Raw genomic sequence first — 24,082 nt, 5'->3', positions numbered from 1 at the left:
GTGTCCCGGGGAGACCTGGGTGCAAAGTCTGAAACCAATGACAAAAACTGTATGATACGGGCCAGTGCTCTAACTCCGGCTGTGGGTGCAGGTAAAGGGTAAAGTTTTGTCTACATTGCAGACAGTACTCCCAACCTTGCAGGGGCAGCTGGGGGAGGGGGAAATATGGAAAGTGAAAAAATTGATATAAATTGTGCGATGAAGGATGATGGGCAGATGCCCGGACCGAGCAATGTTACTTCTAATGCCCAAAAATGTTTACATGGTGTTAAAGAAACGGCTGAGAGTAATGATAATGTTTCTACCAGAAATGTAAAATTGTGTGAAGCTGAAAAGTTGGCACAGGGCCAAAATTCTTTAAATAAGGCAAATTTAAAGGCTGATGAGGCACAAATAATGCAAACTGTATATGGGGATGTACTAGTACCTGAAAGAGCTGGGGCTGCTTTCAAGTTGATTGCAGAAAACATCCGTACAAAGAAAGTGCAGGTAAAAGCCGGTGAGGGTAGTGGAGCTTCTAAGCTTGGAACTCCAGACCCAATTCAAATGCCAGCACCTATATCTTATGCCAATATGATAAAACAAACAAATAAAAGAAATGAAGAAAGACAAAGTCAGGTCATGAGCCAGAGTGTAATTCAGAGAAGGAGAAATGTGATACAGTTTAAGTGGGTTAAGTCAGATCCGGTCCCCACAAAAGAAAAATTTCTTAATTTAATCTTTACTCTGGATTGCAGTGCTCATGACCTAACGGCATGTATCCATCCAGAAAGGTCTCAAATTTTGTATCTCAGTTTTGTTTTTATGAGGAAAATGAATGAGGTTGTAGACCAATGGCAAGTAAGAACATTTGAAGAAGCTTATAAGGGCTATGAAATTGTATCAGTGTCAAAACCAGAGAATGTCAGAGCAAGGATATTGGTGAGGGATGAAACTATCCCAGCTGACGACATAAAGTACTGGTTGAGTAGACAATGCATCTGGATAGGGGACATGGTTAAGATTGGACACACCTTAGGAGTCTGGGGAGGTGCATGGTCTGTGCAGATAAGACTACACCAAGTTGAAGGAAGGACAAAACATCTCCCTTCGACTGCTTATTTCGGGAGAGACCGCATACAGGTGTTCTATCCAGGCCAGCCAAGGACCTGTTTTCGTTGTGGGGAAGAGGGGCATATGAGCAGTGAATGTGGAAACATAAAATGCTCCCTCTGCAATGAGGCAGGTCACCCCTCGAGGTCGTGTAACATAGTAAAATGTAACTTGTGCGGCCTTGAGGGGCATCCCTACAATAGATGCCCAGAATCTAAACGCCATATGGATAGAACACCTGGAGCGGGAACAAAGGGGAAATTCAAAAAGGCTACAGTAGAAGAGGAGACTCTGGTAGTTTGGGAAAGAGACAAAGAATCAGAAAGGGAGGAACAGTTTCAGGAAGTGAGGAAGAGGAAAAGTGCCACAAAAAGGAAAGGGGATGAAGAGATAGTGAGCATATCCAACAGGTTTCTAGTTTTTTCTGAAGAAGATGAGGATAGTGAGGAGGAGGAGGAAGTCTATAAGGAAGGGGAGACTTTAGCTCTTAGGAAAGTTGAGAAAGAAGTAGGGAAGAGAAAGAAGAAAAAAGCAAATAAGGAAGGGAAAGGGAAAACGCAAGGGAAGAAAAGAAAGAAGGAGGAAGGAAAGGGGGAGAAAATAGAAAAAGTAGCCTTGGAGACAGGGAAAGTGGTAAAATTTATTAGTTCAAAAGAGAAAAAGGGAGAAGGGGAACATGAAACAATACAAAGAGAGAGGGTGACAAGGGATGAAGGAGAGCAAGGTGACCCGGAAAGAAACGGAGTAAACTTGCTAAATGTCTCAGACAGGCCTCTTGATCCTGTAAAAAGGAATGATGGTTTGTCTGAGGGTATGGCTGAGGATATGGATGCGTTGGGTGGTGGTGAATGTATGGAAGGTGGTGAGTTAGGTGTAAGAAAGTAAAGGTTAAAGGATTTGGTATTGCCCTACACTATGGTTTTTTGCATGGATCCTCACCCCATAAGATGTGCCACCATTAATGTGGCTTCTATACATTCTGAGCGAGCTCGGTTCATGGCTGATTTTTTTAGAACTGCAGAGGTAGACATCTTTTTCCTTCAGGAGACCAGACTGAGGACCCTAGAAGCTTTGCATAAGGCTAAAAGGGAGTGGAGTAGGGGGCCCTCATTCTGGTCTCTTGCGGCCGAGTCGTATACTGGGGTGGCGGTACTTTTTTCCAGCATGGTAACCGTGCACAGAATCATAGAAATTGAAGTAGGAAGATGTATGGTTTTGGATGTCACCTTTAGAGGACATGACCTGAGGCTGATCAATATCTATGGTCCCCAAAAAGCTTGGGATAGGAAATGTCTTTTTGAGGTGATAAAACCATTTTTATTCACAGCCCAACAGGTCATTTTTGGTGGTGATTATAACACTGTTGTAAGAACCAAAGACAGAGGAGGTACCAGAAGCAGTAGGGCCTTGGGCTATGATGCAAATTATTTAGTTACAATGGTTAGAGAGGCTGGTCTGGTGGATGTTCATATTAGGCATACTCCGGACCTCATTGGTTACACTTTTTATAGCGGTCAGAATAGAAGTAGAATTGATATTTTTTTGTCAAAACAAATTCAAAAACTCTGCCTTCCAAGGTGGAGCCAGTAGAATTTTCAGATCACTGCTTTCTTAGGGGTCTGTGGAGGCTGAACTCAGAGCTCCTAAAGGAAGAGAGTGTGAAGCAGTCTCTCAGAGGTCTCTTTGAGGATCATGAATCACTGTTGGAGGCAGGATGGAGTAAATCAGAGTGGTGGGAGGAAATGAAAAAGAAGGTCCAAGGTTTTTTCAAAAGACTAATTAAAAACATAGGATTAAAAAAAAAGAGTGCCTACTATGTTCTTAAAAGGAAATTGGATTTCTTGATCTCTGAGGGTGGAGATGGTGGGAAAATCTCCCAGGTGACTGCTCAGATGAAGGAATTTCAGTATAACCGATTGGCATCTTTGATTCTGGAGAGGGATTATGGTACATACCACTCACCGGATCCCTACCAGAATTGTAGAAAAGCCGTCGAGGCAAGAGAAGTCAGTGGCCTATATGATGGAAGGGATGTGCTTCAGGAGAGGAGGGAAGGCATCCTGGAAGTCATTAGAGCATATTATTCTGGTCTTTTATCTGAGCAAGCACCTATCAGAGAGAGGATGGAGACTTTTCTGAGGGAGACACCAGGTCTGATGGAGCCAGATGGCTCTCTTGAGTGTTTGGACAATAAGATTGAAGTAGAGGAAGTTAGGGAAGCAATTGATGGTTTGACATCAAAAAAGTCACCTGGACCAGATGGTCTAACATCGGAGTTCTATAAGGAATTCTCTGATGTATTAGCTCCCCGTCTCACGGATGTGTTCAATGCAAGTTTGGAGGAAGGAAATCTGCCTCCTTCCATGAGACGGTCGGCTCTAATCTTGTTGTCCAAAGGAAAAGACCCAGCCCGTATTGAGAATTGGCGCCCCATCGCTCTCCTTAATACGGACAGGAAGATTTTGGCAAAAGTTTTCTTTAACAGAATAATGGAGTTTTCTGAGAGGCTTCTCTCCCCCTCCCAGCACTGCACAGTGAAGGGGCGTAGCACTTTTAGTGCGGTCCTTGGTGTCCGGGAAGCTGTGGAGCGGTGCAGGGCTGGGGGGGAAGGAAAATTCCTGCTGGCCTTGGATCAATCTAAAGCTTTTGACCGTGTCAATTATGAGTATCTTTGGAAATTACTTGAAAGGTATGGCTTTCCATCAAAAATGGTCAATTGGTTAAAGGTCCTTTATAAAGAGGCCGAGAGCTTCCCGCTTGTGAATGGTTGACCTAAAGCATGCCTGTCGACCAATAGCGGACAGCCTCTTGACTAACGACCCTTACCGTACTGACTAGAATGATGACGACATTCCGCACTATAACCGCCCTCATCTGTGTCCTTCCTCAGTCACACACTATAACCGCCCTCATCTGTGTCCTTCCTCAGTCACACACTATAACCGCCCTCACCTGTGTCCTTCCTCAGTCACACACTATAACCGCCCTCATCTGTGTCCTTCCTCTGTCACACACTATAACCGCCCTCACCTGTGTCCTTCCTCAGTCACACACTATAACCGCCCTCACCTGTGTCCTTCCTCGGTCACACACTATTGTATTATTCCCACACACGCTGCAATGTCCTAGGTCAGCCCCTAAGAGCGAGACCCCCAGAGCGCACGCGGGTACACCGAGAGAGAGGTCACGCCATTCATCTGTAATTGTGCCAGTGCTGGAAAACATTTCTACAGGTCTGAGAAAGTTACCAGCCAGTCGTTGTGTAAGGAAGCATCGGTGGGCAGCGGAACAAGTGATTTGGGGTTAATGCAGATTATATTAGTATAAACTGCAGCCACAAGGGTTCAGCCGCGCCGTGCACCAGTACTGCCGCAGGCCCTGACCGCAGAGATAGCCCCTATCATGTGAGGCAGAGACCCCCATTGCCAGGTATTAGGGAATAGGTGACTGGTAATTATAAGTCTGTGCATCATGGAATAATTGCACTGGAGCCCATAGGTAAGTTACTGTATGTTACCGTCTGACTTTATATTGGTGAGCAATCTCCATATGATTTACCCTCTTTGCTGAAAGCTCTCTCATTCACTGAGCCATGGCAGTAACATATTGTGGCCACTGGAGGCAGCGTTACATCGGAGTCTATGTTTTCTCTGATTGTGGACCAGGCGAGCAAGAAGGCAGCTCCCAATTCTGTTAACAGGTGTAAATCGTTGCTGAAGGCCGACCTTCTGTGCACCGTACACGGTTCTCGTTACAGTACTACAACGTGTCGGCGCTTACTGAGCGTATGTGTGATTTCAGCCACATTAACACTCTGGGGGTAAAGTTACCGAGATGGGAGTTCTATTTAAGATGCGATGTTGCTCGTAGCAACCAATCAGATCCTATCTATTATCTTCTAGAAGGTGCTAAATAAATAAGAAATATAATCTGATTGATTGGATCTTAGTAAATTGACCCTTTAGGGTAAGCATTTGGTGGTGGGAATATGCTGCATCCTGGGCGGCAGTAATGGCGGATAAACGCGCTCCACGTTATACGTCTCCTCCGGGAGAGATAAACATCTCGCTGTCTTTCAGGGATTTTCTTGCAAATGTAGAGGGAAAAAAATGACATAAAAACTGCAGCCCACAAATCTCCTGTGTGACATTTCTACGAGCGCTTTCCCTGCATCACTCTTCTTGTGAATTTATGGAGTCGTCGCGGTCCCACAATGGCGGCCACCTCTGGGGCTCGGATAAACAGTGCTATAATGGGCAGCGTTCAGATGAGCGAAGCCGGGCGACGTACTCAGCAGTTTAACCCTGAGCTGCTGAGTCAGAGAGACTGTAACGAGGCCCAGAATAAGCTGGGAATCTGCTTGTGCTGACACAATATGCCGACGCCGCTGCTGGCTTTCCTTAGCTCAGCATGGCCACAATAACAGAGACTTGTATGTATCGCCTTCTGCCACTCACATTTTTCAGCGATTTTCCTTTATTCTGGGTCACTGAAGTCTTTTGTGCCTGTGAGACCAGCGCTGTTCTCATAGTGAGGGGAGAGGGGCGAGTGTTCTGGGCGCTCTGGGTAGGTGACGTCAGGATCATCATTAATCAGGGCGACACTTGTGAGTCCTCATTTTCTTCATAAAAGACTAAACAAACACAAGTGCCACGGCTTTCTCACGCATGTCGGGTCCATCCCTGCAATGCAACTGCAATTATCGTAGCAAAAATGCAGTGATGGCTTGTGTCACTGTGCAGTGATGGCTTGTGTCCCTGTGCAGTGCTGGCTTGTGTCCCTGTGCAGTGCTGGCTTGTGTCACTGTGCAGTGCTGGCTTGTGTCACTGTGCAGTGATGGCTTGTGTCACTGTGCAGTGACGGCTTGTTTCAGTGTGCAGTGATGCATACCTCCCAACTTGTGTCCGAGTGAAGTAGGGACACTTGCGCGGCGAAGCCGCGCGAGCGTCCGAAAAGGGGGCGGGGCGTATGCAAATGAGGGCGCGGCTTATGCTAATTAGCCGCGACCTCATTTTCATACGAGAATAGACGCTGTGCGCATGCGCACAGCGTCTATTCTACTAGATTGGGGGTCTCCCAACTGTCACCCCCCCGCAGCGGGACAATGCCTGCCGCGGGTGGGACAGCGGGACAGGACCCGAAAATCGGGACTGTCCCTCTAAAATCGTGACAGTTGGGAGGTATGGTGATGGCTTGTGTCAATGTGCAGTCTCCGGTGAGGGTGATGAAAATGGGGGTCAGAATGTGAAGCCACGCCTTGTCCTGCAAAACCACACCCCCTTTTGCACCCCCTCCCTAACACGTATCTTTTATTTCTGGTTGAATTGCAGTTTGTGGATGTTTTGCGCATGTGCAGCAGTACTAGTAAATCATTGCTCATCTATTGAAATAACATGCTGTGTGTGTGTGTGTGTGCGCACCTCTGAATCAGACCCCGAGTCTGCTGTTGAGGGTCACACTGCACAGAGATTTTATTAGATGCATGAGCTCTCTGTGCGCCGGATGCAGTACCAGGCGGAGGACCTACAGTATACCCACCTGTACAACAATATACAGTACTGTAATGAGTGTAAACCCAGGAGAGGCCTAGGAGGTCTCTGGTGTTATTTGAGCCATAAGTAGCTGCAGTATCCCCGATACGCTTCATATGACCCCCAACCACATTCCCCCCCCACCCCCCCCCCCCCCCCCACAATCGTAGTCACCCTGAATTCACAAAGATTAAAAAAATTTAATTTTCTTTTGCTTACTCGGATTGGGGCCCAGGGAAGCAGACGGTGACCTCACAGGGCAATTTCATTCCTATAAAAAGATCTGGCTGACAATAAAAAGGGAAATGTGGTGGAATATAAAGCTGGGGGCTGAAATACTGACCGTGCAGCGGGGAAGCAAAGAGAGGATAAAGCTGTCGGCGATATTTACAGCCGGCGGGCCTGGGGAAATGCTCAGACTGCTGCTACCTGTGTGTGTATTACCCAGGCCTGAGTGTGTAAATAACCTGCGTCCGGGTGTTATCAATATCAGCAGAGTATTATCACTGCGCAGGGGGCTCAGTATTACAGGGGTGTAAATAACCTGCGTCCAGGTGTTATCAGCGGAGTATTATCACTGCGCAGGGGGCTCAGTATTACAGGGGTGTAAATAACCTGCGTCCGGGTGTTATCAGCGGAGTATTATCACTGCGCAGGGGGCTCAGTATTACAGGGGTGTAAATAACCTGCGTCCGGGTGTTATCAGCGGAGTATTATCACTGCGCAGGGGGCTCAGTATTACAGGGGTGTAAATAACCTGCGTCCGGGTGTTATCAGCGGAGTATTATCACTGCGCAGGGGGCTCAGTATTACAGGGGTGTAAATAACCTGCTTCTGGGTGATATCAGCGGAGTATTATCACTGCGCAGGGGGCTCAGTATTACAGGGGTGTAAATAACCTGCGTCCGGGTGTTATCAGCGGAGTATTATCACTGCGCAGGGGGCTCAGTATTACAGGGGTGTAAATAACCTGCGTCCGGGTGTTATCAGCGGAGTATTATCACTGCGCAGGGGGCTCAGTATTACAGGGGTGTAAATAACCTGCGTCCGGGTGTTATCAGCGGAGTATTATCACTGCGCAGGGGGCTCAGTATTACAGGGGTGTAAATAACCTGCACCCGTGTTTTATCCGTGGAGTATTATCACTGCGCAGGGGGCTCAGTATTACAGGGGTGTAAATAACCTGCACCCGTGTTTTATCCGTGGAGTATTATCACTGCGCAGGGGGCTCAGTATTACAGGGGTGTAAATAACTTGCGTCCGGGTGTTATCGGTGGAGTATTATCACTGCGCAGGGGGCTCAGTATTACAGGGGTGTAAATTACCTGCGTCCGGGTGTTATCAGCGGAGTATTATCACTGCGCAGGGGGCTCAGTATTACAGGGGTGTAAATAACCTGCGTCCGGGTGTTATCAGCGGAGTATTATCACTGCGCAGGGGGCTCAGTATTACAGGGGTGTAAATAACCTGCTTCCGGGTGATATCAGCGGAGTATTATCACCGCGCAGGGGGCTCAGTATTACAGGGGTGTAAATAACCTGCGTCCGGGTGTTATCAGCGGAGTATTATCACTGCGCAGGGGGCTCAGTATTACAGGGGTGTAAATAACCCGTGTCCGGGTGTTATCAGCGGAGTATTATCACTGCGCAGGGGGCTCAGTATTACAGGGGTGTAAATAACCTGCGTCCGGGTGTTATCAGCGGATTATTATCACTGCGCAGGGGGCTCAGTATTACAGGGGTGTAAATAACCTGCATCCGGGTGTTATCAGCGGAGTATTATCACTGTGCAGGGGGCTCAGTATTACTGGGGTGAAAATAACCTGCGTCCGGGTGTTATCAGCGGAGTATTATCACTGCGCAGGGGGCTCAGTATTACAGGGGTGTAAATAACCTGCGTCCGGGTGTTATCAGCGGAGTATTATCACTGCGCAGGGGGCTCAGTATTACAGGGGTGTAAATAACCTGCGTCCGGGTGTTATCAGCGGAGTATTATCACTGCGCAGGGGGCTCAGTATTACAGGGGTGTAAATAACCTGCGTCCGGGTATTATCAGCAGAGTATTATCACTGCGCAGGGGGCTCAGTATTACAGGGGTGTAAATAACCTGCGTCCGGGTGTTATCAGTGGAGTATTATCACTGCGCAGGGGGCTCAGTATCACAGGGGTGTAAATAACCTGCGTCCGGGTATTATCAGCAGAGTATTATCACTGCGCAGGGGCTCAGTATTACAGGGGTGTAAATAACCTGCGTCCGGGTGTTATCAGTGGAGTACTATCACTGCGCAGGGGGCTCAGTATTACAGGGGTGTAAATAACCTGCGTCCGGGTGTTATCAGCAGAGTATTATCACTGCGCAGGGGGCTCAGTATTACAGGGGTGTAAATAACCTGCGTCCGGGTGTTATCAGCGGAGTATTATCACTGCGCAGGGGCTCAGTATTACAGGGGTGTAAATTACCTGCGTCCGGGTGATATCTGCGGAGTATTATCACTGCGCAGGGGCTCAGTATTACAGGGGTGTAAATTACCTGCGTCCGGGTGTTATTAGCGGAGTATTATCACTGCGCAGGGGGCTCAGTATCACAGGGGTGTAAATAACCTGCCTCCGGGTGTTATCAGCGGAGTATTATCACTGCGCAGGGGGCTCAGTATTACAGGGGTGTAAATAACCTGCGACCGGGTGTTATCAGCGGATTATTATCACTGCGCAGGGGGCTCAGTATTACAGGGGTGTAAATAACCTGCGTCCGGGTGTTATCAGCGGAGTATTATCACTGCGCAGGGGGCTCAGTATTACAGGGGTGTAAATAACCTGCGTCCGGGTGTTATCAGCGGATTATTATCACTGCGCAGGGGGCTCAGTATTACAGGGGTGTAAATTACCTGCGTCCGGGTGTTATCAGCGGAGTATTATCACTGCGCAGGGGGCTCAGTATTACAGGGGTGTAAATAACCTGCGTCCGGGTGTTATCAGCGGAGTATTATCAGTGCGCAGGGGGCTCAGTATTACAGGGGTGTAAATTACCTGCGTCCAGGTGTTATCAGCGGAGTATTATCACTGCGCAGGGGGCTCAGTATTACAGGGGTGTAAATAACCTGCGTCCGGGTGTTATCAGCGGAGTATTATCACTGCGCAGGGGGCTCAGTATTACAGGGGTGTAAATAACCTGCGTCCGGGTGTTATCAGTGGAGTACTATCACTGCGCAGGGGGCTCAGTATTACAGGGGTGTAAATAACCTGCGTCCGGGTGTTATCAGTGGAGTATTATCACTGCGCAGGGGGCTCAGTATTACAGGGGTGTAAATAACCTGCGTCCGGGTGTTATCAGCGGAGTATTATCACTGCGCAGGGGGCTCAGTATTACGGAGTGTAAATAACCTGCGTCCGGGTGTTATCGGCGGAGTATTATCACTGCGCAGGGGGCTCAGTATTACAGGGGTGTAAATAACCTGCGTCCGGGTGTTATCAGCGGAGTATTATCACTGCGCAGGGGGCTCAGTATTACGGAGTGTAAATAACCTGCGTCCGGGTATTATCAGCAGAGTATTATCACTGCGCAGGGGGCTCAGTATTACAGGGGTGTAAATAACCTGCGTCCGGGTGTTATCAGCGGAGTATTATCACTGCGCAGGGGCTCAGTATTACAGGGGTGTAAATTACCTGCGTCCGGGTGTTATTAGCGGAGTATTATCACTGCGCAGGGGGCTCAGTATCACAGGGGTGTAAATAACCTGCGTCCGGGTGTTATCAGCGGAGTATTATCACTGCGCAGGGGGCTCAGTATTACAGGGGTGTAAATAACCTGCGTCCGGGTGTTATCAGCGGATTATTATCACTGCGCAGGGGGCTCAGTATTACAGGGGTGTAAATAACCTGCGTCCGGGTGTTATCAGCGGAGTATTATCACTGCGCAGGGGGCTCAGTATTACAGGGGTGTAAATAACCTGCGTCCGGGTGTTATCAGTGGAGTATTATCACTGCGCAGGGGGCTCAGTATTACAGGGGTGTAAATTACCTGCGTCCGGGTGTTATCAGCGGAGTATTATCACTGCGCAGGGGGCTCAGTATTACAGGGGTGTAAATAACCTGCGTCCGGGTGTTATCAGCGGAGTATTATCAGTGCGCAGGGGGCTCAGTATTACAGGGGTGTAAATTACCTGCGTCCAGGTGTTATCAGCGGAGTATTATCACTGCGCAGGGGGCTCAGTATTACAGGGGTGTAAATAACCTGCGTCCGGGTGTTATCAGCGGAGTATTATCACTGCGCAGGGGGCTCAGTATTACAGGGGTGTAAATAACCTGCGTCCGGGTGTTATCAGTGGAGTACTATCACTGCGCAGGGGGCTCAGTATTACAGGGGTGTAAATAACCTGCGTCCGGGTGTTATCAGCGGAGTATTATCACTGCGCAGGGGGCTCAGTATTACAGGGGTGTAAATAACCTGCGTCCGGGTGTTATCAGCGGAGTATTATCACCGCGCAGGGGGCTCAGTATCACAGGGGTGTAAATAACCTGCGTCCGGGTGTTATCAGTGGAGTATTATCACTGCGCAGGGGGCTCAGTATTACAGGGGTGTAAATAACCTGCGTCCGGGTGTTATCAGCGGAGTATTATCACTGCGCAGGGGGCTCAGTATTACGGAGTGTAAATAACCTGCGTCCGGGTGTTATCGGCGGAGTATTATCACTGCGCAGGGGGCTCAGTATTACAGGGGTGTAAATAACCTGCGTCCGGGTGTTATCAGCGGAGTATTATCACTGCGCAGGGGCTCAGTATTACAGGGGTGTAAATTACCTGCGTCCGGGTGATATCTGCGGAGTATTATCACTGCGCAGGGGGCTCAGTATCACAGGGGTGTAAATAACCTGCCTCCGGGTGTTATCAGCGGAGTATTATCACTGCGCAGGGGGCTCAGTATTACAGGGGTGTAAATAACCTGCGTCCGGGTGTTATCAGCGGATTATTATCACTGCGCAGGGGGCTCAGTATTACAGGGGTGTAAATAACCTGCGTCCGGGTGTTATCAGCGGAGTATTATCACTGCGCAGGGGGCTCAGTATTACAGGGGTGTAAATAACCTGCGTCCGGGTATTATCAGCAGAGTATTATCACTGCGCAGGGGGCTCAGTATTACAGGGGTGTAAATAACCTGCGTCCGGGGGTTATCAGCGGAGTATTATCACTGCGCAGGGGGCTCAGTATTACAGGGGTGTAAATAACCTGCGTCCGGGTATTATCAGCAGAGTATTATCACTGCGCAGGGGGCTCAGTATTACAGGGGTGTAAATAACCTGCGTCCGGGTGTTATCAGCGGAGTATTATCACTGCGCAGGGGGCTCAGTATTACAGGGGTGTAAATAACCTGCGTCCGGGTATTATCAGCAGAGTATTATCACTGCGCAGGGGGCTCAGTATTACAGGGGTGTAAATAACCTGCGTCCGGGTATTATCAGCAGAGTATTATCACTGCGCAGGGGGCTCAGTATTACAGGGGTGTAAATAACCTGCGTCCGGGTGTTATCAGTGGAGTATTATCACTGCGCAGGGGGCTCAGTATTACAGGGGTGTAAATAACCTGCATCCGGGTGTTATCAGCGGAGTATTATCACTGCGCAGGGGCTCAGTATTACAGGGGTGTAAATTACCTGCGTCCGGGTGATATCTGCGGAGTATTATCACTGCGCAGGGGGCTCAGTATCACAGGGGTGTAAATAACCTGCCTCCGGGTGTTATCAGCGGAGTATTATCACTGCGCAGTGGGCTCAGTATTACAGGGGTGTAAATAACCTGCGTCCGGGTGTTATCAAAGGAGTATTATCACCGCGCAGGGGGCTCAGTATCACAGGGGTGTAAATAACCTGCGTCCGGGTGTTATCAGCGGAGTATTATCCCTGCGCAGGGGGCTCAGTATTAAAGGGGTGTAAATAACCTGCGTCCGGGTGTTATCAGCGGAGTATTATCACTGCGCAGGGGGCTCAGTATTACAGGGGTGTAAATAACCTGCGTCCGGGTGTTATCAGCGGAGTATTATCACTGTGCCGGGGGCTCAGTATTACCGGGGTGTAAATTACCTGCGTCCGGGTGTTATCTGCGGAGTATTATCACTGCGCAGGGGGCTCAGTATTACAGGGGTGTAAATAACCTGCGCCCGGGTGATATCAGTGGAGTATTATCACTGCGCAGGGGGCTCAGTATCACAGGGGTGTAAATAACCTGCGTCCGGGTGTTATCAGCGGAGTATTATCACTGCGCAGGGGGCTCAGTATTACAGGGGTGTAAATAACCTGCGTCCGGGTGTTATCAGCGGAGTATTATCACTGCGCAGGGGGCTCAGTATTACAGGGGTGTAAATAACCTGCGTCCAGGTGTTATCAGTGGAGTATTATCACTGCGCAGGGGGCTCAGTATTACAGGGGTGTAAATAACTTGCGTCCGGGTGTTATCGGTGGAGTATTATCACTGCGCAGGGGGCTCAGTATTACAGGGGTGTAAATAACCTGCGTCTGGGTGTTATCAGTGGAGTATTATCACTGCGCAGGGGGCTCAGTATTACAGGGGTGTAAATAACCTGCGTCCGGGTGTTATCAGCAGAGTATTATCACTGCGCAGGGGGCTCAGTATTACAGGGGTGTAAATAACCTGCGTCCGGGTGCTATCGGCGGAGTATTATCACTGCGCAGGGGGCTCAGTATTACAGGGGTGTAAATAACCTGCGCCCGGGTGTTATCAGCGGTGTATTATCACTGCGCAGGGGGCTCAGTATTACAGGGGTGTAAATAACCGGCGTCAGGGTGTTATCAGCAGAGTATTATCACTGCGCAGGGGGCTCAGTATTACAGGGGTGTAAATAACCTGCGTCCGGGTGTTATCAGTGGAGTATTATCACTGCGCAGGGGGCTCAGTATTACAGGGGTGCTCATTACCTGCGTCCAGGTGTTATCAGCGGAGTATTATCACTGCGCAGGGGGCTCAGTATTACAGGGGTGCTCATTACCTGCGTCCAGGTGTTATCAGCGGAGTATTATCCCTGCGCAGGGGGCTCAGTATTACAGGGGTGTAAATAACCTGCGTCCGGGTGTTATCAGCAGAGTATTATCACTGCGCAGGGGGCTCAGTATTACAGGGGTGTAAATTACCTGCGTCCGGGTGTTATCAGCGGAGTATTATCCCTGCGCAGGGGGCTCAGTATTACAGGGGTGTAAATAACCTGCGTCCGGGTGTTATCAGCGGAGTATTATCACTGCGCAGGGGGCTCAGTATTACAGGGGTGTAAATTACCTGCGTCCGGGTGTTATCAGCGGAGTATTATCACTGCGCAGGGGGCTCAGTATTACAGGGGTGTAAATAACCTGCGTCCGGGTGTTATCAAAGGAGTATTATCACCGCGCAGGGGGCTCAGTATCACAGGGGTGTAAATAACCTGCGTCCGGGTGTTATCAGCGGAGTATTATCACTGCGCAGGGGGCTCAGTATTACAGGGGTGTAAATTACCTGCGTCCGGGTGTTATCAGCGGAGTATTATCACTGCGCAGGGGGCTCAGTATTACAGGGGTGTAAATAACCTGCGTCCGGGTGTTATCAAAGGAGTATTATCACCGCGCAGGGGGCTCAGTATCACAGGGGTGTAAATAACCTGCGTCCGGGTGTTATCAGCGGAGTATTATCACTGCGCAGGGGGCTCAATATTACAGGGGTGTAAATTACCTGCGTCCGGGTGTTATCAGCGGAGTATTATCACTGCGCAGTATTACAGGGGTGTAAATTACCTGCCTCCGGGTGTTATCAGCGGAGTATTATACTGACTGACAATGGAGGTGATGCTGACTGACATTGGGGGTGATTCTGACTGACAATGGGGGTGATTCTGACTGACAATGGGGGTGATGCTGACTGATTCGCAGCCCTGCGAGTCCACCAAACCCCGCCTTGCGAATGATGACCTGGCCTCCACCCATTCGCAAGGGCGATTCCCTCGCAGGCCCTGGGGATGGATGTTACAGTCGCAGCCTAGTGGGATCCACACACATCACTCGATAGTGGCGAAGGTGCATGCATATAAAAGTGACTCTCAAGTCACAGGTGCGTGGACACTCTGGAGGAAGTGGGCGGGCACCTGATATCTTGTGATGTCAGCTGCCCACTCCCCGCACCCGCGTCATCGGGGCATGAGAACGCCCATTGTTCTTATGGGAACGCCTATGAAATGCTGGGCGTTCCCATATGTGAATGGACTGGCTCATCCCTCCACACACCCCGCCCACAAACTTGGGCGCGTGCACCCACCGACCCTGTTTGCCATGAGCAAAAGCAAAACATCACTCCCCGTGCAAGCACACGGGGGAGCAAACAAACCAGAATAACCACCAATGTGTCACACAACACTCAGTCAGCTTGTTCCACCAATCAGAGAGAGGCAATATTTTATAGCCCTGTATCAGAATGATGTCACTGATTCCTAGTGACTTAATAAGCCACACTCTCAGTGATGTCACTGGTTTCTAGTGACTGGATAGGTTGCACTCTCAGTGATGTCGCTGGTTCCTAGTGACTGGATAGGCCGCACTAAGTGATGTCGATAGTTCCTAGTGACTGGATAGGCCGCACTCTCAGTGATGTCACTGGTTCCTAGTGACTGGATAGGCCGCACTCTCAGTGATGTCGCTGGTTCCTAGTGACTGAATAGGCCGCACTCAGTGATATCGCTGGTTCCTAGTGACTGGATAGGCCGCACTCTCAGTGATGTCGCTGGTTCCTAGTGACTGGATAGGCCGCACTCTCAGTGATGTCACTGGTTCCTAGTGACTGGATAGGCCGCACTCTCAGTGATGTCGCTGGTTCCTAGTGAATGGATAGGCCGCACTCTCAGTGATGTCGCTGGTTCCTAATGACTGGATAGGCCACACTCTCAGTGATGTCACTGGTTCTTAGTGAGTGGATAGGCCGCACTATCAGTAATGTCGCTGGTTCCTAATGACTGGATAGGCCGCACTCTCAGTAATGTCAGTGGTTCCTAGTGATTAGATAGACCACACTCTCAGTGATATCACTGGTTTCTAGTGACTGGATAGGTTGCACTTTCAGTGATGTCACTGGTCGTAGTGATTGGATAGGCCGCACGCTCAGTGATGTCACTGGTTTCTAGTGATTGGATAGGCCATGCTCTCAGTGATGTCACTGGTTCCTAGTGATTGGATAGGCCGTGCTCTCATGCTCTCAGTGATGTCACTGGTCCTAGTGAATTGATAGACCGCACTCTCAGTGATGTCACTGGTTCCTAGTGACTGGATAGGCCGTGCTCTCAGTAATGTCACCGTTTCTAGTGATTGGATTGGCTGCACTCTCAGTGATGTCACGTGTTTTGATGGTAGCTTTGCCTGTATTTAGGTAATAGGTGCCCTGTATGGAATAAATGTTCATATTATGTATACTTTAATACATAGGCACTATAATATAGCCGTGTGGACAATAACTGGCGGCAGAATTATTACTATACATAACTCGTATCCTAATAGCTTTGTGGTATCGGCTATACACATCCAGTGACCCTCCCCAGCAGCATTGCACACATTGCCTCTGTACAGAAACAGTGATGTCACTGGTTCCTAGTGACTTGATAGGCTGCACTCTCAGTGATGTCACTGACTCCTTGTGACTTAATAAGCCACGCTCTCAGTGATGTCATTGGTTGCTAGTGACTGAATAAGTCACACTCTCAGTGATGTCACTTTTTCTTAGTGACTGGATAGGCTGCACTCTCAGTGATGTCGCTGGTTCCAAATGACTGGATAGACCACACTCTCAGTGATGTCACTGAATCCTAATGACGGGATAGGTCACACTCTCAGTGATGTCATTGGTTCCTAGTGTCTGGATAGGCCGCACCCTCAGTGATGTCACTGGATCCTAGTAACTGGATAGGCTGCACTCTCAGTGATGTCGCTCGTTCCTAGTTACTGGATAGGCTGCACTCTCAGTGATGTCACTGGTTCTTAGTGAGTGGATAGGCCGCACTCTCAGTGATGTCAGTGGTTCCTAGTGATTGGATAGGTTGCACTCTCAGTGATGTTGCTGGTTCCTAGTGATTGGATAGGCCGCACTCAGTGATGTTGCTGGTTCCTAGTGACTGGATAGGCCGCACTCCCAGTGATGGCACTGGTTCCTAGTGACTGGATAGGCCACACTCTCAGTGATGTCGCTGGTTCCTAGTGACTGGATAGGCCACACTCTCAGTGATGTCGCTGGTTCCCAGTGACTGGATAGGCCGCACTCTCAGTAATGTCGCTGGTTCCTAATGACTGGATAGGCCACACTCTCAGTGATGTCGCTGGTTCTTAGTGAGTGGATAGACCACACTCTCGGTGATATCACTGGTTTCTAGTGACTGGATAGGTTGCACTCTCAGTGATGTCACTGGTTCCTAGTGATTGGATAGGCCGCGCTCTCAGTGATGTCACTGGTTTCTAGTGATTGGATAGGCCGTGCTCTCAGTGATGTAACTGGTTCCTAGTGATTGGATAGGCCGTGCTCTCAGTGATGTCACTGGTCCTAGTGACTGGATAGACCGCACTCTCAGTGATGTCACTGGTCCTAGTGACTGGATAGGCCGCACTCTCAGTGATGTCACTGGTTCCTAGTGATTGGATAGGCCGTGCTCTCAGTAATGTCACCGGTTCCTAATGATTGGATTGGCTGCACTCTCAGTGATGTCACATGTTTTGATGGTAGCTTTGCCTGTATTTAGGTAATAGGTTCCCTGTATGGAATAAATGTTCATATTAGGTATACTTTAATACATAGGCACTATAATATAGCCGTGTGGACAATAACTGGTGGCAGAATTATTACTATACATAACTCGTATCCTAATAGCTTTGTGGTATCGGCTATACACATCCAGTGACCCTCCCCAGCAGCCTTGCACACATTGCCTCTGTACAGAAACAGTGATGTCGCTGGTTCCTAGTGACTGGATAGGCCGCACTCTCAGTGATGTCGCTGGTTCCTAATGACTGGATAGGCCACACTCTCAGTGATGTCGCTGGTTCTTAGTGAGTGGATAGACCACACTCTCGGTGATATCACTGGTTTCTAGTGACTGGATAGGTTGCACTCTCAGTGATGTCACTGGTCCTAGTGATTGGATAGGCCGCGCTCTCAGTGATGTCACTGGTTTCTAGTGATTGGATAGGCCGTGCTCTCAGTGATGTAACTGGTTCCTAGTGATTGGATAGGCCGTGCTCTCAGTGATGTCACTGGTCCTAGTGACTGGATAGACCACACTCTCAGTGATGTCACTGGTCCTAGTGACTGGATAGGCCGTGCTCTCAGTGATGTCACCGGTTCCTAATGATTGGATTGGCCGCACTCTCAGTGATGTCACGTGTTTTGATGGTAGCTTTGCCTGTATTTAGGTAATAGGTGCCCTGTATGGAATAAATGTTCATATTAGGTATACTTTAATACATAGGCACTATAATATAGCCGCAGTGGCGTAACTATAGTGGGTGCAGGGGATGCAATTGCTATGGGGCCCGGGCCTTGGGGGGGCCCGGGGCCCCAGCAGGCTATCCCCTGCACCCCCATGATCTTTTTTTTTCTTTAATGTAAATATTGCAGGGCAGCAGTGGTGGCCGCGCTGCCGTCTTCTAAGAAATTCAGTCAGTGGCGCTGGGGAGCAGTGAGCCCAGGGACCGGAAGCAGTATGTACAGCCTAGCTCCGCCCGGGGAGGAGAAGTAAAGGACGGCACCACCCGGGGAGCACTGGAACCCGGCGCCGTCTGCGGACCAGTGGAGCCCAGCGCCAGAGTGCAGTAAATCCCGGGACAGTGGCAGCAGCCAGCAGAGTGGAGCAGGGGAGCACCAGTGAAAGGAGTTGCTGCTGGTGAGTTCAATTGTGGACCTGCCGCCACTGCCCGGGGAGGAGAAACACTTTAACCCTTGCTCCTCCTCTCCCCCTCCTCATCCTCCTCCTCCTCTCCCCTCCTCTCCCCTTCTCTCTCTCCACTCTCTCTCTCCTATCCAGGGTTGCCAGATCATCCCTGAGCCCTCTCCCCAACCCTCCTCCATACTCATCATTTTAGATGAACCCACCACTGGAGTGAACCCATGCTCTAGGTGCAGTATCTGGGAGGTAATTTCCAAACACAAGAAAAGTAAGAACCAAAATAATACAGTCTCATTCTCCTACATCCCCACATATTCATAGCAATTTGCCTGCAGAAGTAATCTATTTACACCAGCATAATGACCAGGCTAGGCTAATAGCACAATACACATATGTTATATTTAAAGTCTCAGGGCTGATAAGTTAGAAACTTATCAGTTTAATTAAACAATAACAATGTTATTGCAATATATAATGTGTTGCCTTTTTTGCCATTTATGCTCTCCCCCCCTCCTCCCCCCCTCTCTCTTTTGTAGTGACAATGGAGGGGGGGCCCTTTCAGGATTTTGCTATGGGGCCCACGAAGTTGTAGTTACACCTCTGTATAGCCGTGTGGACAATAACTGGCGGCAGAATTATTACTATACATAACTCGTATCCTAATAGCTTTGTGGTATCGGCTATACACATCCAGTGACCCTCCCCAGCAGCCTTGCACACATTGCCTCTGTACAGAAACAGAACAGCACAGAAAGGACGATTCCAGGCCGGCCAAGGCCTTATTGTTGAAGGTGCATTTTTGCAGAAAGGACTTTTATTCCTTGGAGGTGTCTGAGCAGATGTCAGCTGCTCACTGACGGCAAACCCCAAATCGTGTCAATAGTTGAAGTCTCAGCAAGTAAGTTGCTCACTTTCTGCCATCTTCTCAAATTGCTCAATCATCCAGCAGAGAATGACGCCATCGGAGTGGAGAGATAACTTCAACCGATGGTGGAACTGAACCTGAGAACTGAGAAGTCGTACATGATATTCGCACATGCAAGTGCGGGATAGTCGTGGGGGTGACCTCTGCGGTGACCCCCACCCTTGTGGTGTGACTGTGGATGGTGGCGTTAGGGACGTGTATCTTGTAAGATGCGAAGGGGGTGGGGGGATATAATGCCAAGCTAGGAGAAATAAGCACCAAGTCTGAAAGTAAATGTAGCACAAATTAATAATTCAAATGCCATTTGGTGTGAGAGAAATACAGAGGCTGTGAGAGATGGTGGGGGGGGGGGGGGGGGGGGTATCGCTGTTCCGGCTGCGACTCGAGCCAATGCTCCCTGCTTATATCACAGACTGCCCTAAGGAATACATTTCTCCTTCATGGTCACATGCGCTGGGTGCGTGTGCCCATGGCGAAAAAACTGTTCGCAGGGTGCACGCAACAATCCTTGTGTGCGGGGGGAGGTGGGCTGGACCATTAGCATATAGGAACGCCCAGCATTCCTATATATTGTGTGTAGTCACCTGTCTGTGGCTCCCTGTGTGACGCTGGACACCGTGTGTAGGGGAGGGAGGGAGTAATGCCACCTGTCTGTGCTCCCTGTGTGATGCTGGACACCGTGTATAGAGGAGGGAGGGAGTCATGCCACCTGTCTGTGCTCCCTGTGTGATGCTGGACACTGTGTGTAGAGGAGGGAGGGAGTAATTCCACCTGTCTGTGCTCCCTGTGTGATGCTGGACACTGTGTGTAGATGAGGGAGGGAGTAATGCCACCTGTCTGTGCTCCCTGTGTGATGCTGGACACCGTGTGTAGGGCAGGGAGGGAGTAATGCCACCTTTCTGTGCTCCCTGTGTAATGCTGGACACCATGTGTAGGGGAGGGAGTAATGTCACATGTCTGTGCTCCCTGTGTGATGCTGGACACTGTGTGTAGAGGAGGGAGGGAGTAATGCCACCTGTCTGTGCTCCCTGTGTGATGCTGGACACCGTGTGTAGGGGAGGGAGTAATGCCACCTGTCTGTGCTCCCTGTGTGATGCTGGACACCGTGTGTAGGGGAGGGAGTAATGCCACCCGTCTGTGCTCCCTGTGTGATGCTGGACACCGTGTGTAGGGGAGGGAGGGATTACTGCCACCTGTCTGTGCTCCCTGTGTGATGCTGGACACCATGTGTAGGGCAGGGAGGGAGTAATGCCACCTGTCTGTGCTCCCAGTGTGATGCTGGACACTGTGTGTAGGGGAGGGAGGGAGTAATGCCACCTGTCTGTGCTCCCAGTGTGATGCTGGACACCATGTGTAGGGCAGGGAGGGAGTAATGCCACCTGTCTGTGCTCTCTGTGTGATGCTGGACACCGTGTGTAGGGGAGGGAGTAATGCCACCTATCTGTGCTCCCAGTGTGATGCTGGACACCGTGTGTAGGGCAGGGAGGGAGTAATGCCACCAGTCTGTGCTCCCTGTGTGATGCTGGACACCGTGTGTAGGGGAGGGAGTATTGCCACCTGTATGTGCTCCCAGTGTGATGCTGGACACCGTGTGTAGGGCAGGGAGGGAGTAATGCCACCTTTCTGTGCTCCCTGTGTAATGCTGGACACTATGTGTAGGGGAGGGAGTAATGCCACCTGTCTGTGCTCCCTGTGTGATGCTGGAAATTGTGTATAGGAGGTAGAGGGAGTAGTGCCACCTGTCTGTGGCTCCCAGTGTGATGCTGGACACTGTGTGCAGGGGAGGGAGTATTGCCACCTGTCTGTGCTACCTGTGTGATGCTGGACACTGTGTGTAGATGAGGGAGGGATTAATGCCACCTGTATGTGCTCCCAGTGTGATTCTGGACACCGTGTGTAGGGGAGGGAGTAATACCACCTGTCTGTGCTCCCTGTGTGATGCTGGACACCGTGTGTAGGGGAGGGTGGGAGCAATGCCACCTCTCTGTGCTCCCAGTGTGATGCTGGACACCGTGTATAGGGCAGGGAGGGAGTAATGCCACCTGTCTGTGCTCCCAGTGTGATGCTGGACACCATGTGTAGGGCAGGGAGGGAGTAATGCCACCTGTCTGTGCTCCATATGTGATGCTGGACACCATGTTTAGGGGAGGGAGTAATGCTCCCTATGTGATGCTGGACATTGTGTATAGGAGGAATAGAGGGAGTAATGCCACCTATCGTTGGCTCCCAGTGTGATGCTGGACCCTGTGTGTAGGGGAGGGAGTAATGCCACCTGTCTGTGCTCCCTGTGTGATGCTAGACATTGTGTATAGGAGGAATAGAGGGAGTAATGCCACCTATCGGTGGCTCCCAGTGTGATGCTGGACCCTGTGTATATAGTGGAGAGGAAGTAATGCCACCTGTCTGTGCTCCCTGTGTTATGCTGGACATTGTCTATAGGAGGAATAGAGGGAGTAATGCCACCTCTCTGTGGCTCCCAATGTGATGCTGGACCTTGTGTATAGTGGAGCGGAAGTATTGCCACCTGTCTGTGCTCCCTGTGTGACACTGGACATCATCTGCAGGGGAGGTAGTAATGCCACCTGTCTATGCTCCCAGTGTGATGCTGGACACCGTGTGTAGGGGTGGGAGTAATGCCACCTGTCTGTGCTCCCAGTGTGATGCTGGACACCATGTATAGGGGAGGGAGTAATGCCGCCTGTCTGTGCTACCTGTGTGATGCTGGACACCGTGTGCAGAGGAGGGAGGGAGTAATACCACCTGTCTGTGCTCCCTGTGTGATGCTGGACACTGTGTGTAGGGGAGGGAGTAATGCCACCTATCTGTGCTCCCTGTGTGATGCTGGACACCGTGTGTAGGGGAGGGAGTAATGCCACCTGTTTGTGCTCCCTGTGTCATGCAGGACACCATGTGTAGGGGAGGGAGTAATGCCACCTGTCTGTGCTCCCAGTGTGATGCAGGACACCATGTGTAGGGGAGGTAGTAATGCCACCTGTCTGTGCTCCCTGTGTGATGCTGGACACCGTGTGTAGAGGAGGGAGGGAGTAATGCCACCTGTCTGTGCTCACTGTGTGATACTGGACACCGTGTGTGGGGGAAGGAGCAATGCCACCTGTCTGTGCTCCCAGTGTGATGCTGGACACCGTGTGTAGGGGAGGGAGTAATGCCACCTGTTTGTGCTCCCTGTGTGATGCTGGATACCGTGTGTAGAGGAGGGAGGGAGTAATGCCACCTGTCTGTGCTCTCTGAGTGACGCTGGACACAGTGTGTAGGGAAGGGAGTAATGCCACCTGTCTGTGCTCCCTGTGTGATGCTGGACACCGTGTGTAGGGGAGGGAGTAATGCCACCTGTCTGTGCTCCCAGTGTGATGGAAGACACCATGTGTAAGGGAAGGTGGGAGTAATGCCACCTGTCTGTAATCCCTGTGTGATGCAGGAAACCGTGTGTAAAGGAGGGAGGGAGTAATGCCACCTGTCTGTGCTCCCTGTGTGATGCTGGACACCGTGTGTAGGGGAGGGAGTAGTGCCACCTGTCTGTGCTCTCTGTGTGATGCTGGACTCCGTGTGTAGGGGAGGGAGTAATGCCACCTGGCTGTGCTCCCAGTGTGATTCTGGACACCGTGTGTAGGGGAGGGAGTAATACCACCTGTCTGTGCTCCCTGTGTGATGCTGGACACCATGTGTAGGGGAGGGAGGGAGTAATGCCACCTGTCTGTGCTCCCAGTGTGATGCTGGACACCATGTGTAGGGGAGGGAGTAGTGCCACCTGTCTGTGCTCTCTGTGTGACGCTGGACTCCGTGTGTAGGGGAGGGAGTAATGCCACCTGTCTTTGCTCCCTGTGTGACGCTGGACTCCATGTGTAGGGGAGGGAGTAATGCCACCTGTCTGTGCTCCCAGTGTGATGCAGGACACCATGTGTAGGGGAGGTAGTAATGCCACCTGTCTGTGCTCCCTGTGTGATGCTGGACACCGTGTGTAGAGGAGAGAGGGAGTAATGCCACCTGTCTGTGCTCACTGTGTGATACTGGACACCGTGTGTAGGGGAAGGAGCAATGCCACCTGTCTGTGCTCCCAGTGTGATGCTGGACACCGTGTGTAGGGGAGGGAGTAATGCCACCTGTCTGTGCTCCCAGTGTGATGGAGGACACCATGTGTAAGGGAAGGAGGGAGTAATGCCACCTGTCTGTAATCCCTGTGTGATGCAGGAAACCGTGTGTAAGGGAGGGAGGGAGTAATGCCACCTGTCTGTGCTCCCTGTGTGATGCTGGACACCGTGTGTAGGGGAGGGAGTAGTGCCACCTGTCTGTGTTCTCTGTGTGACGCTGGACTCCGTGTGTAGGGGAGGGAGTAATGCCACCTGTCTGTGCTCCCAGTGTGATTCTGGACACCGTGTGTAGGGGAGGGAGTAATACCACCTGTCTGTGCTCCCTGTGTGATGCTGGCCACCGTGTGTAGGGGAGGGAGTAATGCCACCTGTCTGTGCTCCCAGTGTGACGCTGGACACCGTTTGTAGGGGAGGGAGTAGTGCCACTTGTCTGTGCTCCCAGTGTGATTCTGGACTCCGTGTGTAGGGGAGGGAGGGAGTAATGCCACCTGTCTGTGCTCCCAGTGTGATTCTGGACACCGTGTGTAGGGGAGGGAGTAATA

Source organism: Crinia signifera, chromosome 19 (assembly GCF_055691185.1).
Source record: "Crinia signifera chromosome 19, ASM5569118v1, whole genome shotgun sequence".
Taxonomy (NCBI): domain Eukaryota; kingdom Metazoa; phylum Chordata; class Amphibia; order Anura; family Myobatrachidae; genus Crinia; species Crinia signifera.
This window is presented reverse-complemented; position numbering follows the sequence as displayed.